This window comes from Oncorhynchus masou, chromosome 4 (genome assembly GCF_036934945.1).
Source record: "Oncorhynchus masou masou isolate Uvic2021 chromosome 4, UVic_Omas_1.1, whole genome shotgun sequence".
Lineage (NCBI taxonomy): Eukaryota > Metazoa > Chordata > Actinopteri > Salmoniformes > Salmonidae > Oncorhynchus > Oncorhynchus masou.
The window spans coordinates 14679962-14697649 of record NC_088215.1 but is presented as its reverse complement, the minus strand read 5'-3'; the positions used below and the strand labels follow the sequence as shown (position 1 = coordinate 14697649).

Here is a 17688-nt window from a genome sequence, read left to right as displayed (position 1 = left end):
TCAGGTAGGCTCGCTCAATATAAATGGAGACTTCTTATGGAGACTCTTCAGGTAGGCTCGCTCAATATAAATGGAGACTTCTTATGGAGACTCTTCAGGTAGACTCGCTCAATATGAATGGAGACTTCTTATGGAGACTCTTCAGGTAGGCTCGCTCAATATAAATGGAGACTTCTTATGGAGACTCTTCAGGTAGGCTCGCTCAATATGAATGGAGACTTCTTATGGAGACTCTTCAGGTAGGCTCGCTCAATATAAATGGTGACTTCTTATGGAGACTCTGGGTAGACTCGCTCAATATGAATGGAGACTTCTTATGGAGACTCTTCGGGTAGACTCGCTCAATATGAATGGAGACTTCTTATGGAGACTCTTCAGGTAGGCTCGCTCAATATGAATGGAGACTTCTTATGGAGACTCTTCGGGTAGGCTCGCTCAATATAAATGGTGACTTCTTTTGGAGACTCTACAGGTAGGCTCGCTCAATATAAATGGAGACTTCTTATGGAGACTCTTCAGGTAGGCTCTGTGGAAGACAGGACTGTGGAAGGGCACCAAAACATGTCTGCAGCATTTAAGGTTCCCAAGAACACGGTGGCCTCCGTCATTCTTAAATGGAAGAAGTTTGGAACCACCAAAACTCTTCCTAGTGCGGGCCGCCCGACCAAACTGAACAATCGGGGGAGAAGGGCCTTGGTCAGAGAGGTGACCAAGAACCTCTGTTCCTCTGTGGAGATGGGGGAACCTTCCAGAAAGACAACCATCTCTGCAGCACCAATCAGGCCTTTATGGTAGAGTGGCCAGACGGAAGCCACTCCTCAGTAAAAGGCAAATGACAGCCCGCTTGGAGTTTGCCAAAAGGCACCTAAAGGACTCTCAGACCATGAGAAACAAGATTATCTGGTCTAATGAAACCAAGAGTGCCAAACGCCACGTCTGGAGGAAACCAGGCACCGCTCATCACCTGGCCAATACCATATGATGAAGCACGGAGGTGGCAGTATCATGCTGAGGGGATGTTTTTCAACTGTAGGGACTGGGAGACTAGTCAGGATCGAGGGAAAGATGAACGGAGCAAAGTACAGAGAGATCCTTGATGAAAACCTGCTCCAGAGTGCTCAGGACCTCAGACTGGGGTGAAGATTCACCTTCCAACAGGACAACAACCCTAAGCACACCGCCAAGACAACGCAGAATTGGCTTTGGAACAAGTCTCTGAATGTCCTTGAGTGCCCCAGCCAAAGCCCGGACTTGAATCCGACCGAACATGTCTGGAGAGACCTGAAAATAGCTGTGTAGCAATGCTCCCCATCCTTTGTGATTATGAGGTATTGTGTGTAGATTGATGAGAGGGAAAAAATGATTTAGTCGATTTTAGAATAAGGCTGTAATGTAACAGTCCTCACCAGAACAGACAATCTAGAGGAGACAGTAGGGGAACTGGGGAACCACAAAAAGAACACTTCTGACAAGCATGAAAATACTCACTCGCCCAGTAATCCAATTTAGTTATAATGGTGATATACTGCTTATCCCATGACATATTGCTTATCCCATGACAGACCCTAGCTCCTGTCTGATGGAATCTTAGTTATGTTGTTTGGGGAATAAGTACCTTTGACTCCATAAGTCTTTCTCTGTGATAAACGGGGCCTCTAGCATTTCGTTACACCCGCAATAACATCTGCTAAATATGTGTATGGGACCAATCAAACTTGATTTGATTCATGTGGATGTTTTCTCAGAAGGTCTGTGTGGACAGGTAACCTGTGGTGGTAGATACTTTTCACATGGCGTATTTTCCTCCTGAATCCAGTGGTGCCTGACACATGTGATCTGTATTGTTGTGCTACCATGAAGGACTGGGACTGGGAGAGCAATGCTCTAGGGAAGTGGATCAGGATTCATAAAGCGGCTCAGACTAAGAGGGCTGATCTAGGATCAGTTTGGACTTTTAGATCATAATATAATGAATAAGATGAAAGGGGGGGGGGGGCTGATCCTAGATCAGCGCTCCTACTCTGAGACGCTTTATGGATACAGCCCACAGGGGCGTACAGAAAGACTGCTGAAATGAGGAGGAAGTAAAAAGCCTTTGATAGGTTTTCTAACAGTTGTAAACATTGTGCTTCCTTTTCTGCCTGCACCTTCAATAGCGCTCCAGGGTGAAGTGTCCTCTAGGTACAGATCTAGGATCAGTTTCCCGTCCCCCAATACTCATCCCCATCCCTGCGACACATCACTATGGCTACACTATGGCTACATCACTACATTTGTTTCATGTGTCATGCCCCAGCAGGGGAGAAACATCCCCACTAACACACACATACACACACACAACCCCCCTTCCACTCCACCCCCCGCCTACACCATGAACAGTGGCCCTATGTTGAAAAGTGCAATTTATATTTTATCAAAAAGCAGCATGATGCCACAGACAGTGTACGGTGATGGGAGTCATGTGACACAATCCATTTGACCTGAGACACAGACAGAGAGAGAGAGAGAGAGCTTGGCGGGATGAAGCACATGCCTGGGGGGCTGCCAAGCCTCATTCCACCCATCCCTCTGTGAGGAAACTGTACTGTTGGGTTACAGTAGGGACAGTAGGGAGGGAGGGAGGGAGGGAGGGAGGGAGGGAGAAATGGAAGGATGATGGAGACTCTATTCCGGTGGCTGTCTTTGAGACAGCTGTGTCTGATTGAGTATCCGTGTGTGTTATCCTTATTGCTTCTTCAAAACCATCTGAACTGTACTTGGCTAGTACCATGTTATGCACATGACCAGGGCCTGTTTGTCCTAAATGAGAGCTCTATCTATGCCTCCTGCATAAAGTAAAACGTTTGACATAATAAATAGCTTGTCACAGGACTGCAGAATATGCCCAGAATCCAAAGAGGACCTTTTGGAAAGGGATTGTGCTTTGTTAGAAAGTGCCTGGTGGTCTATGGTGTAATTGTGTAAGTGTTCATGTGTGTTTTTGTGAATGCGAATGTGTGTGTAACTAAACCAAGTTATGATACACAAAATTTACATTTGGTTAGAAAATTTAGGATAATGGATCAACAACATAATGTATGCATATTGGAACAACAAAGCCTTTAGGATATAAACTCTGAAATTGCAGGCCTATGAGAAAGGCTACTTAGAAAAGACAAATAACCTTCATAACATCTTATTTTTTCTGGATAAAGCGCCTGCTCAATTCATAGCTAACATCCATTTCAATATCAAATTGCTCCAATTAGTGGAAATATTAGCTCTGCTCCCCCCACAACCTCACACGAGGTTGACCTGACCGGATGCCTCTCTGAGAACTGTCAAACATGAAATAGTAGAGCTGAGTCATGTGCGACTCACACTTTGCTTATTTGAGCTGTTGCCATAATATGGACTTGGTCTTTTACCAAATAGGGCTATCTTCTGTATACCACCCCTACCTTGTCACAACACAACTGATTGGCTCAAACACATTAAGAAGGAAAGAAATTCCACAAATTAACTTTTAAGAAGGCACACCTGTTAATTGAAACGCATTCCAGGTGACTCCCTCATGAAGCTGGTTTTAGAATCTTAAGAGTGTGCAAAGCTGTCACCAAGACAAAGAGCGGCTAATTTGAAGAATCTCAAATATAAAACAGATTTTGATTTGTTTAACCCTTTCTTGGTTACTACATGATTCCATGTGTTTTTTCATAGATGTCTTCACTATTATTCTACAATGTAGACAATAGTAAAATAAACAAAAACCCTGCAATGAGTTTGTGTCCAAACTTTTGACTGGTGCTGTATATGAATTGTGATATACTACTATACTGTTAGGAACACAAGCATTTTGATAAACCCGCTGTAACATCTGACAAATATGTGTATGTGACCAATAACATTTAATTTGACACATAAAGTGATATGTATAGTAGGCTAGCCTATCTACAAGGTTTATGAATCAGTGTGTCACATATACTCCCTCTCCGGCCTCTAGGTCGTCAGGCTGCTGATTATCCCGCACACCTGTCACCATCGTCTCGCACACCTGTGCCTCATGACACTCACCTGGACTGCATCACCTCCTTGATTATCTTCCCTATATCTGTCACTCCCCTTGGTTCTTTCTTCAGGTGTTATTGTCTCTGTTTTCATGTTGGTGTGTTGTTTGTTGGTTCTTTTATTTATTAAAACACTCACTCCCTGAACTTGCTTCCTGACTCTTTACAGTGTCTACTGAATGACAATTTGAGAATGACGTATAGCCTAAATGTGTGAAGGACATTGTAGACTGTAGGCCTTTAATGTTTGTGATTTTTTTATATATATATATTTTTAAGTACACTTTAGACTAGCAAGAAGCATTGTTGTCCTTTTAGGTCTTTTGTTCAATGCACAGTCTTACCTCCAGTCGGTTTTATTCAGAAGGCTCTTAACAACACATTACCAGAGGCAAAGCTGATTGAATTCATTATGGTAGTTGCCTTTGCCTTGGAGAGTCACGCTGACAACCATCATGTGATGGCCTGCAGTCCATCAAGCAGAACCGAGGAGGTTGGTTTGCTACTGGGAGGGACCTGTAGGCTTTGTGCTCTGCGGATTGGTGGGCAGAAGCTTTCACAACTTCTCAATTATGTCAGTCATCAAAACCCGCCTCTTTCCACCCAAAATAACATGGATGGAGATGCCTGTGGTATAAAAAGTATTGGAGGATAAACATTCATTTCTTTTAAAACCGCACTGAAAACCCGGGGGAGCATTTATTGATGATTTCATAGATGGCAGAGGAAGTGTTATTAGCAGAAGATGGGAAATGTGTGGGGGTAAGTGTTGATTCTGTTTTAATAATTGGCTTATTGATGATTCCTCTAGATTTCTTCTATTTATTTCATACAAAAATGGACTAGATTTTCTTTCATCACTTTTCTAACAGTTGTGCCTTCTCGACAAGTATCACTTTTTTCCATTTCTACAGGGAATATGAGATACACTACACATTGGAGATCTAACTGGCTTTCAATATATTTTTGATCTTTAAAAGCATGTGTGCCATTTCCCTTTTATGGCCATATATGGTAGGCTACAAGTATGGCTTACTTTCAGATTAAAAAAAATGTATAGCATGGCAACGTCGTTGGCCTATTGTAGTGGACTTCAAACCCTAGCCCAATACACATTACTGTGCATGTGTTGTTGTAGCCTACAGTGCATTCTGCTGTTTGGTTTAAACCTCTGCATTCATCTCTCAGCCAGTGCATTCAATTCACTAAGGAATGCAGCTCATCTAGACCAGATAAAGCTTCAGAACATCTAAACTGCTGCAACTTGAGCTTATAAGTGGCAACCTTTTCAACGTTTTACTCAGAAAAGGATAGCTAGTAACTGAGACTTTTAATGGATACAAATGTGTTTGTAAGATCGTTAAAGCCTCTTATGAACTTCAATACAAGCCACTGAATCCAGGCTTGTCAGAAGACTACAGCGACCTATTGGATGTTACAATGCTGCATTGTCCCTTTTCAGCCATTTCCATGTGTGGTTGTCTGTTAGTCTCTCCCGCTGGCCTTTTGAGAAGATTGAATTAGGTTCCTTGGCTAGCCATGCTCCCACTATGCTTTTTATTGTTCACCCTAACTTCTCTGCCTGTTTGTTTCACGTTGATCGCAAGATAGAGGAAGCCTCAGAACTACGTGAGTGGGAGGCCCCAAAGTGTTTGAGTAATCTTTACAGGCAGTTTAGACAAGGACAGCTTTTGTTTTGGATTGAGCTCCATATCTCATCTATGTAAATACATTTACATCAGGATGTTTTGAGTCTATGAACTCTATAAGGAACAATTAAAATGGCCCTGGGTACTTTCTTTACATTCGTCTATTCATTCACTCAATATAAATATTAGTACATCTTGAGCGTTTGTCATCATGCTATAGGCTACTACTGTACACCTGCTGTGGAGTTGTAGCCTATCGTATCCAGATCATTATTTTACGTCTTGTCCTTTTTATGTGTTCTTGTTGTACTCTGCCTCAACCATTCACCCCCATACCTACAGTCCACTCAACCATTCACCCCCATACCTACAGTCCACTCAACCATTCACCCCCATACCTACAGTCCACTCAACCATTCACCCCCATACCTACAGTCCACTCAACCATTCACCCCCATACCTACAGTCCACTCAACCATTCACCCCCATACCTACAGTCCACTCAACCATTCACCCCCATACCTACAGTCCACTCAACCATTCACCCCCATACCTACAGTCCACTCAACCATTCACCCCCATACCTACAGTCCACTCAACCATTCACCCCCATACCTACAGTCCACTCAACCATTCACCCCCATACCTACTCTCCACAGCCGACTTTCCCAAAAGCAATATGGCAGCTTCTGTTGCTTCCTGCTGTACTCCTGATGAGGTTTGGTTAAGTTTGGTTATTAGGGTGGAGTTAAATCCTCTCTCAGCTACTGACCCTGTGTACTGGGGGTGTCAGTTAAACTGGCTGTGCTGGAGTTCAGCATCTGGACAGGGGAATACGCTCAGGCAGAGCTCCTGACTACTACACCACCCCTAGGAATACAATAACACAGTACTTCTACTTAGCCTAGTATGTCTCAGTATATGCAGAGCCGTCATGCCCGTAGGGGCACAGGGGCACGTGCCCCCTTAGAATATGTTTTGTATTTTTTGTTTTAATTTTGTGTTCCTCTGTAATACTACTAGCCACCTAGATATGTTATGAAGTTGGCTTTAGCTACAGTTGGTTCCCAGTCTCCCAACCATATAGCTAGCTATCAAGAAGCCATTGCAGGCCATCAATCAAGTTAGTGTAGTTAGCTTGTATGCTGACACAATGATTCTGGTAGTTATTGGTCATAGTAGCCTACTCTGATTCTGTCCCACTCTGAGTAATAGAATAGAGTTTGACCTTGTAAAGGGATTTTCTGTCAACTTTACATTTAGATTACATTTTTTAAAATTGAACTGTCAAGTTTGTCCATAACCAATTCTACAAGTTTTTATAGTTTTTACAACTATCTGTAGTGTTTAAAAAAAAACTTTTCCTCAAGCCTTTTCTTGCTACACCAGGTTGGGGGGAAAAATGAACACCTGAAACCGTGTACAGTAATTCTGTGTTTGGCAGGTGATAGCTGAGTAGCTTCCAACTGATTCGAGGGTTGGACCAGTTCCAGCAGGCTGACTAACCAGGGCTGTATTCATTCAGGCACGCAACAGATTAATAATAAAAACGTTTTTCAACCTAAAATAAGTAATAAGTATTCTTATTGGACAAGTCCAGGTTGTCCCTCCCTTTTTCAATCCATTATCTTCTGTTTCGTGCCCAATGAACATGACCCAGGTCCGGCCAGGGTCCAGTACAGTACAGCTGTCCAACCCATACCCTATTTATGATGTATTAAACGCTTGTACATGCAAAATCATGTACTAATCTCATAATTCCATACTAATCCAGCCACAGACAGAAGATTTGAAATGAACCATTTCGGACTCTGACACCCTTATACACTATGCTGTCATTCTATAGTGGCACTAATCTCGGCACCCAAATCTTGCATGCCAGCCAGCAACTCGATTTGTCACAAGGCTATAGCAACACATTTTGTGGCAGCGGTTGTTGTTGTCAAAGTAGCCCAGTAACAGTAAAAGTTGTATACTTTTTTAATAATTTCTTGCATTGCAGAAATGTTTATTCAGAACTGATCTCTGACATGTAACCTACAGTTTAATGCTCATAATATCAATAATACTATACTGTAAGTGTTGTAGTGTAGCTACATTCAGGTCAGCTTCCCTATGAAAACTGGTTCTGTACATCACAGAAAGCTGTTATGTTGACAGGTTGATTTTAAATCATCGTTAAGCATAATGAACTATGGATATGTATGTTTTCCATTGAAATGCCCAATGACCTGTTTTCGTAGTATTTATTGTCACAGTTTGTACTGTTCTCTCCAACACTTAGGCCTACACCACACGACTCCATTAATGAAACGATCATAGATATATTGGTCAGAAATTGTGCTATCTAGAACCTAAAATGCTTATTCTGCTGTCCCCTTTGGAAAACCCCTTTTGGTTCCAGGTAGAACCCTTTTGGGCTCCATGTAGGACCCTTTCCACAGAGGGGAAATGTATTTAGGACCCTGAGTTTTACCTGATAACCTGTAATCAGGGCTAGGTTTTACCTGTAATCATTGCTAGGTTTTTACCTGATAACCTGTAACTAGGGCTCAATTTGACCTAATAACCTGAAACCAGGGCCTAGGGATTTTCCTGGTCAGTATATGTGCTCAGAAAAAACCCTGGGCCCTGGTCATATTGTATGATAAAAGTATCCAAATGTTATCAGATGTCTTGAATGTTTCTCAGCAGGTTTTGCAGTGTTCCTACTTCCTACAGGTGTAGGATCTTAATTTGACCAGTTTCTCACAGCAGGAAAATAATCCTGGAGCAACAGGATGATCAAATGAAGACCCTACACCTGTACAGCATCTCCTAATGTTGTGTCATCTTTTCCTTCCTGTAGTCTCTCACCAAGTCGCTGCTGGCCGTGGCTTTCCTGGCCTCGTTCGGTAGCTCCATGCTCTATGGCTACAACCTGGCCGTGGTCAACTCTCCTGCAGAGGTAGGAGGCACCACATCTCTATGCAGTAAGACACTGCAGGCCTACATACACTGAAATGGCTGTGAACAGGGAAATATACCAATTCAGTGAGATTACATACAGTCAACAGGAATAGGCCTATTGTGAATATACAGACTCCATGACCGAACCAATCCTTTTTATAAGTACATATGTACTGTAGTTAGTGGAATATAACACAGGAGCTACACAAACCAAGACACCATATGTATTGTATAGGTTTACCACCATGAGTATTCTGCTCACGTCGTGTTACTACTCTCCTCGCATCTAGAGTCATGGGAGTAGTGTGAAATTGCTGATCTGGGGTCAATTTGCATTTCCCCCGCTATTGGTTAACGTTTACATTAGGGGAGGGGAAGCTGATCCTACGTCTGTACCCAGGGGGGAAACTTCACCCGTGAGCCGATCCATGAGTCTTGATACCCCTGATATCCTGGTTGTGGTAGATTTGTTTTGACCTGGATGGTTGAACCGGTTCAGTGTGAACTGTGTCAATTCAGTCAGCCTCACATTTGACCGTGTTATTTCCACAATGGGGAACGGTTGACGCTGTAAGGCCTGCTACTGCAGAGCGTTTCCATCTTAGACTTGGATAGAGATCTTATAAGCTAAATTGATTTGTCTAATGGAGACACAATGGTGTGATAAAAACATAACACACAATGGCCATTGACGTACACTTCCATAGACAATGTAATCGCACATTTCCACAGCGACTATTGGTGTCTGAAGTTGAATCAGCCCAGTGTCTCTGGGTTAGAGATGACGATGATGAGTATGCCGTGTCTCTTGTCTAACTCCCATTATACAGCTCTGGAAGCGCTATGATGTCAAAATACGTTTGGTACCAAATATGGTGTTTCCTGAGCAACTATTTTAATGTCCTCCGTTACGGCCAGTGTGTGAGGAAAAACAAGAGAATGTCTAAGCAACATTTTCCTCCAATGTATTCAGCTGACTTCTGACTTCTGCATTGCATAAATAAGTGATTTGCATTGGAGGTACCAAATAGGCATTTTTTTCGGTTGCATGTACGTTAATGATGCACCCATCCCGTTAGCCGGGTCAACATCCGCTAAATTGCAGAGCGCCAAATTCAAATAAAATTACTACAAATATGACATTTTCATGAAATCACAAGTGCAATATAGCAAAACACAGCATAGCTTGTTGTTAATCCACATGGCGTGTCAGATTTCAAAAAAGCTTTTCGTCAAAAGCATACCAAGCGTTTATGTAAGGACATCTCTCCCAGCAGACAAAACATTACAAACAGCTAGCAGCAAAGTAGATTGGTCACGAAAGTCAGAAAAGCAATAAAATGAATTGCTTACCTTTGATCTTCGGATGCTTGCACTCACGAGACTCCCAGTTACACAATAAATGTTCATTTTGTTCCATAAAGATAATTTTTATATCCAAAATACCTCCATTTATTTGGCACGTTATGTTCATAAATCCACAGGCTCGAGTGGTCACGACGGGGCAGATGACAATTCCAAATAGTATCCGTAAAGTTCGTAGAAACATGTCAAACGTTTTTTATAAACAATCCTCAGGTTGTTTTTATAATATATAATCGATAATATTTCAACCAGACTGTAGCTTCTTCAATAGGAGAGAGAGCGAAAATGTCTGCTCCACTCTGTTGACGCATGCAAAACGCTGCTGGCACCCAGCCATCCAATGACGCGATGTGATTTTTCTCGCTAATTTTTTCAAAATAAAAGCCTGAAACTAAAAACTGTTCACACCATGTGGAAGCCATAGGAAAAGGAATCTGGTTGATATCCCTTTAAATGGAGGAAAGGCATGCAATGGAACAGAGAGCTTTCAGGAAAACAGCACTTCCGGGTTGGATTTTCCTCAGGTTTTCGCTTGCAATATCAGTTCTGTTATACTCACAGACAATATTTTGACAGTTTTGGAAACTTTAGGGTGTATTCTATCCTAATCTGACAATTATATGCATATTCTAGATTCTGGGCCTGAGAAATAGGCAGTTTCATTTGGGTATGTTTTTCATCCAAACATCAAAATACTGCCCCCTACACTCAAGAGGTTAAAAAAAAGAATGTTTTTTTTGTTTCACACCGGATAGGTGCAGTGAATTATTATTGTTTTTTTTTTTTTACAGAGTCAGCCATAGTAGATTTTCACCTTTTCGGCTCAGGTATTAGAACCAGCGACCTTTTGGTTACTGGACCAATGCTCGAACAGCTAGGCAACCCACCGGTGGCCGCTTGCAGAGCTGTCTAATGGGAGTTTGAATCAGAGCTTCCTGGGCGTTAAAGAAGAGACACATCATACTAATCTCTAACCCACAGACACTTGGGCAAATCAGGCCATACGTGATGCATTGTTGCATGGTAAAATGAGTGAAAATGCTACTACCTCCCTATCTCATGGATACCTGATGTTACTGTTCTTGTGGTTGATGATGAGGATGAGGATGATGATGATGATGATGACAGGGTTGTTTTCTTTAGTGATGGATATTGCAATATTTTTCATTTCAATCCCATTGTCAAATCTGTCCACGCCCTCTTCATACAACCATTTTAGGAATGTTTATTGATCCCTTGCGCCAATTGTTGGTTCCCTCCTTTTATTGTCCTGGCTTCAAATTCCCCAGTGGACATACAGTATAATTAGAAATGTGCACGGCTCCAAAACACAACCTAGTCTTTCACATCTGGAAAATAAGCAGAAGAACTGTCCTACACTTCACCAACAAATCAGTGGCAATCTTTTGGCATTATTGTGGAAGTCACGTGGGGAATCAGGGCCATCAATGACCCTCCTTCCTGCCAAATGGGTTGTCACAAGACTGTGGTGTGTATTCACAGACCTGGGTTCAAATACGATTTTGAAATCTTTCAAATACTTTGCCCGCTTGTTTTAGTCCACCCGGATTGTCGAATGAGTGAGTTTAGCACTTTTGCAACTATTCTATTGGTTAAATTGTGCCAGGCAAGCTCATTCAAGCCCAGCTTACATGTTTCAAATGATTTCCAATAGTATTTGAACCCAGGTGTCTCTTCCACTGAGAGAGTTGTATTTTGCTGCTCTGTTTCAGCTAAGGCTAGGAAGAGGCAGAGCTAAGATGAATTAATGACATAATAGTAACACCACGCTGATTCGGAGACAATAATGTCATTGGCGAAGGAGAGAGGCCAGTATTAGAAAAAGAGGACAGGAAAGGAGGTGCATAGCCAGGCGTACAGTGCATTCGGAAAGTATTCAGACTGCTTGGCTTTTTCCACATTTTGTTACGTTACAACCTTATTCTAAAATGGATTAAATAAATACGAATTCTCATCAATCTACACACAATACCCCGTTGTGACAAAGCAAAAACTGTTTTTTAGAAATGTATTGAAAAATAAAAAACAGAAATACCTTATTTACATGAGTATTCAGACCCTTTACTCAGGAAGTTGTTGAAGAACCTTTGGCAGCGATTACACATCTTTTGTGGTGCTGTATCATAACAAAATGTGGAAAAAGTGAAGGGGTCTGAATACTTTACGAATGCACTGTATGTGCCTGCACTGAAAATGAGTGAAAATAGGTTTTCCTTCATAATCTCTCTAAAAACAGAACGAAAACCCTACAGACAAATGTAACGATGCCAAAAGACACATGTAAATAGTTAGAAAATGAAAGCCTGGGAATTGTCTGTTGATCCCATCACTTCTAGACTCTATTTTCTTGATATGACTTCCTTATCTACATTCTTCCCTTTCTCCTTCTCCTCGCCTTCCTCAGTGCATAGAAGCTGTTTTTCAGTCCATCTCAAGGCCATCAGACTGCTAAACAGCAATCACCTACTCAGAGGCTGCTGCCTACATTGACACCCAATCACTGGCCACTTTAATACATGGATCACTAGTCACTTTAAACAATGTCACTCTAAATAATGTCACTCTCAATAATGTTTACATATCTTACATTACTCATATCACATGTATATACTGTATTTTATACCATCTATTGCACCTTGCCTATGCCGTTCGGACATCGCTCATCCATATACTTATATGTACATATTCTCATTCACCCCTTTAGATGTGTGTGTATTAGGTAGTTGTTGGGGAATTGTTACATTACTTGTTAGATATTACTGCACTGTCGGAACTAGAAGCACAAGCATCTCGCTACACTCGCATTAACATCTGCTAACCATGTGTATGTGACCAATAAAATTCGATTTGATTTGATAAAGCAGCTTTACAACAAGACAATGGGGTCTGCTTCTAGCAATCTAGATGGGGTCTGCTTCTAGCAATCTAGATGGGGTCTGCTTCTAGCAATCTAGATGGGGTCTGCTTCTAGCAATCTAGATGGGGTCTGCTTCTAGCAATCTAGATGGGGTCTGCTTCTAGCAATCTAGATGGGGTCTGCTTCTAGCAATCTAGATGGGGTCTGCTTCTAGCAATCTAGATGGGGTCTGCTTCTAGCAATCTAGATGGTGTCTGCTTCTAGCAATCTAGATGGTGTCTGCTTCTAGCAATATAGATGGTGTCTGATTCTAGCAATCTGGATGGTGTCTGATTCTAGCAATCTGGATGGTGTCTGCTTCTAGCAATCTAGATGGTGTCTGCTTCTAGCTAGTATCTACGCTATGTTTGACTCTTCCTCCCTCTCCTCCTCCTCTCCCAGTACATCAAGGCATTCTATAACCAGACGATGGTAGCAAGGAACGGGACGGGTCTGGATGACAAGACTCTTACGTTGTTCTACTCTGTCACCGTGTCTGTGTTTGCCATCGGGGGCATGGTGGGCAGCCTCACGGTGGGCATACTAGTCACCAGATTTGGAAGGTAAGACAGCCCCAAGTCTTAGACTTGCCCCTCCAGCCATAATTTACATAACGCCATTGACATAACACCACTGACATAACGTCATTGACATCATAAAAAGCATGAGCTGGCGCACACCCAGAGAAAATGATTTAGTGTAGAAGTGCTGACTAACAGAAAATAAACTGTTTAACTCTCTTTATTTTCATAGCTTACAGTTTAACAGTCTATATGTATAACCTCCCAGTCATTTATTTGGTTAAAAAAAAACACCAACGTTGTGGCATCACTATGCCTTCTTCAGGGTAGTGTCATGAATGCTTGAACCAGGTTATGTAGACAAACAGTGCAATTGCGTGGTCACACTATTGAGGATAGCTTAATGAGATGGGACCTGCCCTCTGAGCCACTCGGATCCCCTTCACACACATTCCAAATGGGAACTACAAATGTGGCTCATGCGCACAGTGCAATAGCACGACAGAAACATCCTTCTTCAGACACCCACATGTGTCAAAAAATCCCTGTGAGGGGTATCATCTCATGCAAGACATAGAGAGTAATCCATCTCATCGCCTGTTCATGTGGAAAAGCCTACGTAGGACAAACGAAAAGACAATTAAAACAAAGCATAGCTGAACAACGCAGCTCAATCAGCTGTTAGAACATTGACTATCCAGTAGCAGCTCACTTCGTTGAAGCTAACCATCCCATTTCCTCCCTACAAATACACAGGCATTGAGCATGTTGCTCTACCAAGGAGAGGAGGTAACATGGAGATCCTACTACTAGAGGGTGGCTTACTGGATATCCTGTCTAAAAATATTGACCGCTAGTGGACTGAATATTGACCTTGATCTCAGGCCGTTCTTATGACCAATTATATATTCTGTGATCAGGTCTTGTAAATGAATGTATTCTTTCTACAGCGTATCAGAGTACACCCTATATTGTTCCCCATGTTGATGACGCTTATTATGCACTATGGTTAGAACCAAAAGATTGCATGTCACAAAAACATTGCGTGACATTGGAAATATTTAAATATATGGGTGACATTAAATGAAACAATGTACGTTGAGGCCAATGTAATGCTAACGCTAATGGCAACAATTAAATAATATATTCAATATGCTGTGGGCTATTGTCTGAACAGTTTCGCTCAATTCATTCTGATCAACCTAGCAATTACGACACACCCCTCACTATTGTCATTGGTTGCACTAATTGCACTGTTTGTCTACATAACCTTGTTCAAGCATTTACGACATTACCCTGAAGAAGGGCACAGTGATGCTGGAACGTTGGTGTGTTTTTACCCAATCAATTACTGGGAGGTTATACATACGGAGTGTGCCACTCTCGTTGTTTTTATAACGTCATTAACATAACATCATTGACATAACGTCATTGACTGATCAGTAAACAACTCAATGACGGTCACATTCGTCTGTGACCACTCTTGTTGGTGCAAGTGCCTGTCAATGTCTACACCCCCTTGAACTTTTTTCAAATTTTGCTGCCTTAAAATTCAATCTAAAAAGGGATTCAAATGTGTATATATTTCCTACAGATCTACACAACCTACTCCACATTTTCAAAGTGGAAAAAATGTATAGAACACTCAAATGGATAAATCTCCACCCCCCTGAGGTAATACTTGGTGGAAGCACCTTTGTCAGCCCTTACAGCCGTGAATAATTTGGAATACGATTCTGTCAACTTTGCACAACTCTTAGGAGAACATACTGTATATTCATTGTTTTTGGTCAAAATTGCTCAAGCTCATTAAATTTGGTTGGGAATCATTGACGGGCAGCAATATTTAAAACTTGTCTCTGATTTTCAAGTTGTCCTAAGAGTTGTGAAAAGTTGGTAGAATCTTAATGAAAATGATTCACAGCTGCAATGGCTGCCAAAGGTCCTTCCACCAAGTATGGAGACTTATCCATTTATGATATTTAATATTTTCCTAATTTGGAAAATGTTCTATAACTTTCTCTGGCTTTGAAAATGTGGAGTAAGTTGTTTAGATGTGTATGCAAATAAATCAAATTGAATTCCTTTTTAGATTTCATTTTAAGGCAGCAGAATGTGAAAAAAAGTTCAAGGTGTGTAGAATTTCTACAGGCACTGTAATGTCAATGATGTGCTGCATCAAAGAAAATGCCAAGGGGTTTGAGAGATCCTCGACTGAGAACTGGATTTTGATGATTTTTTTTTTTAAAGATTTTTGTGAAAATGGGGAAAGGAAAAGAGAAGTCAATGGAAAACTGGTCAAACATCTAAAACTATTGATGTACTCTGTAGAAAATGATATATGTTGGAAATCATTCCGACATTTATTCATACTTAGGCTACATCTCTTTGCGTTACGGAAGTCTTACATTTAAATCGGGTGTTTGAGGATATTGGACTTCCAGTATGTTGAAGCCAATGGTTTGTTAAAGGTTGGTAGAAGGTTTCTCAGGCGGACTGTTCTGCTGTCTACAGGAAAGGCACCCTGGTGAGAATCACATGCCTGGTGTTTATAGCTGGAGCCTTCATGGGCTTCAGCAGGACCTTCGGCTCTCCAGAGATGATCATTGTTGGACGCTTCATCACAGGGGTACACTCAGGTAATGCAGAAACAGAGAATAATACCATTATGTCCTACCATCCTTAACATGTTGAGTAAGGATTAGGAAACACTATTTGAGGGGGTAAATAAGGCATTCATAACACATATTGTGTGTAACTTGACACCTGACACAAGTACTCTCTGTCTCTCTCTCTGTCTCTCTCTCTGTCTCTCTCTCTGTCTCTCTCTCTGTCTCTCTCTGTGTCTCTCTCTCTGTCTCTCTCTCTGTCTCTCTCTCTCTGTCTCTCTCTCTGTCTCTCTCTCTCTGTCTCTCTCTCTGTCTCTCTCTCTGGCTCTCTCTCTCTCTCTCTCTCTCTCTCTGGCTCTCTCTCTCTCTCTCTCTCTGGCTCTCTCTCTGGCTCTCTCTCTGGCTCTCTCTCTCTGGCTCTCTCTCTCTGGCTGGCTCTCTCTCTCTGGCTCTCTCTCTCTCTCTGGCTCTCTGGCTCTCTCTGGCTCTCTCTCTCTCTCTCTGGCTCTCTCTCTCTCTCTCTCTGGCTCTCTCGCTGGCTCTCTCGCTCTCTCTGGCTCTCTCGCTCTCTCTGGCTCTCTCGCTCTCTCTGGCTCTCTCGCTCTCTCTGGCTCTCTCTCTCTCTCTGTCTCTCTCTCTCTGTCTCTCTCTCTCTGTCTCTCTCTCTCTGTCTCTCTCTCTGTCTCTGTTTCTCTCTCTGTCTCTCTCTTTCTCTCTACCGCACCTGCTGTCTCAACCTCTGAATGCTCGGCTATGAAAAGCCAACTGACATTTACTCCTGAGGTGCTGATCTGTTGCACCCTCTAAAACCACTGTGATTATTATTATTATTATTATTGACCCTGGTGGTCATCTATGAACATCTTGAAGAATGATCTAGACTTAATGGCCATGTACTCTTATGAATCTCCATCCAGCACAGCCAGAAGAGGACTGGCCACCCCTCAGAGCCTGGTTCCTTTCTAGGTTTCTTCCTAGGTTCCTGCCTTTCCAGGGAGTTTTTCCTAGCCACCGTGCTTCTACATCTGCATTGCTTGCTGTTTGGAGTTTTAGGCTTGGTTTCTGCTGATGTAAAACGGGCTTTAAATAAATACATTTGATATATGCATATATGTGTGTTGTGTTTTACTTATCTGAATGAATCAGGTCTTCTTTCTGTTGCTCTACAACACATTATCAGCTCTTATCAGCAACAATGCTAGCTGTAAGGTTAACTGCTAATGCTGAATCTGATCTGTGTAATGTCCATATCCTCCTCCCTCCAGGTTTCTCCCTGAGTGTGGTACCTATGTACCTGGGGGAGATAGAACCTCTCACCTCTGTTCCCCTCCCACCAGGTATCTCTCTGAGTGTGGTGCCAATGTATCTTGGGGAGATAGCACCTAAGAATCTACGTGGCTTCCTGGGCCTCGTGCCTAGCATCTTTATCTGTCTAGGAGTCTTCATCGCTCAGATCTTGGGGCTACATGAACTACTGGGAAAGGTGCAGTAAAATCTGATCCTTAATATCTTAGTTTATAGTTAATCTTCTTTGTTGGTCGTTTCTTTGGCGTAAATAGATAAAGAACTTTTGGTGAGTGAAAGACAAATGAAACGTAACCTTTTAAACTCTGACGCCTTCTGGTGGCATTT

At 42.1% G+C, this 17688-nt stretch overlaps 1 pseudogene; it reads left to right on the top strand.

Annotated features, from left to right (window-relative positions):
• Positions 1-4709: 4709 nt before the first annotated feature.
• LOC135520786 (solute carrier family 2, facilitated glucose transporter member 5-like) overlaps positions 4710-17688 on the top strand; it is a 29975-nt pseudogene continuing 16996 nt past the window's right edge.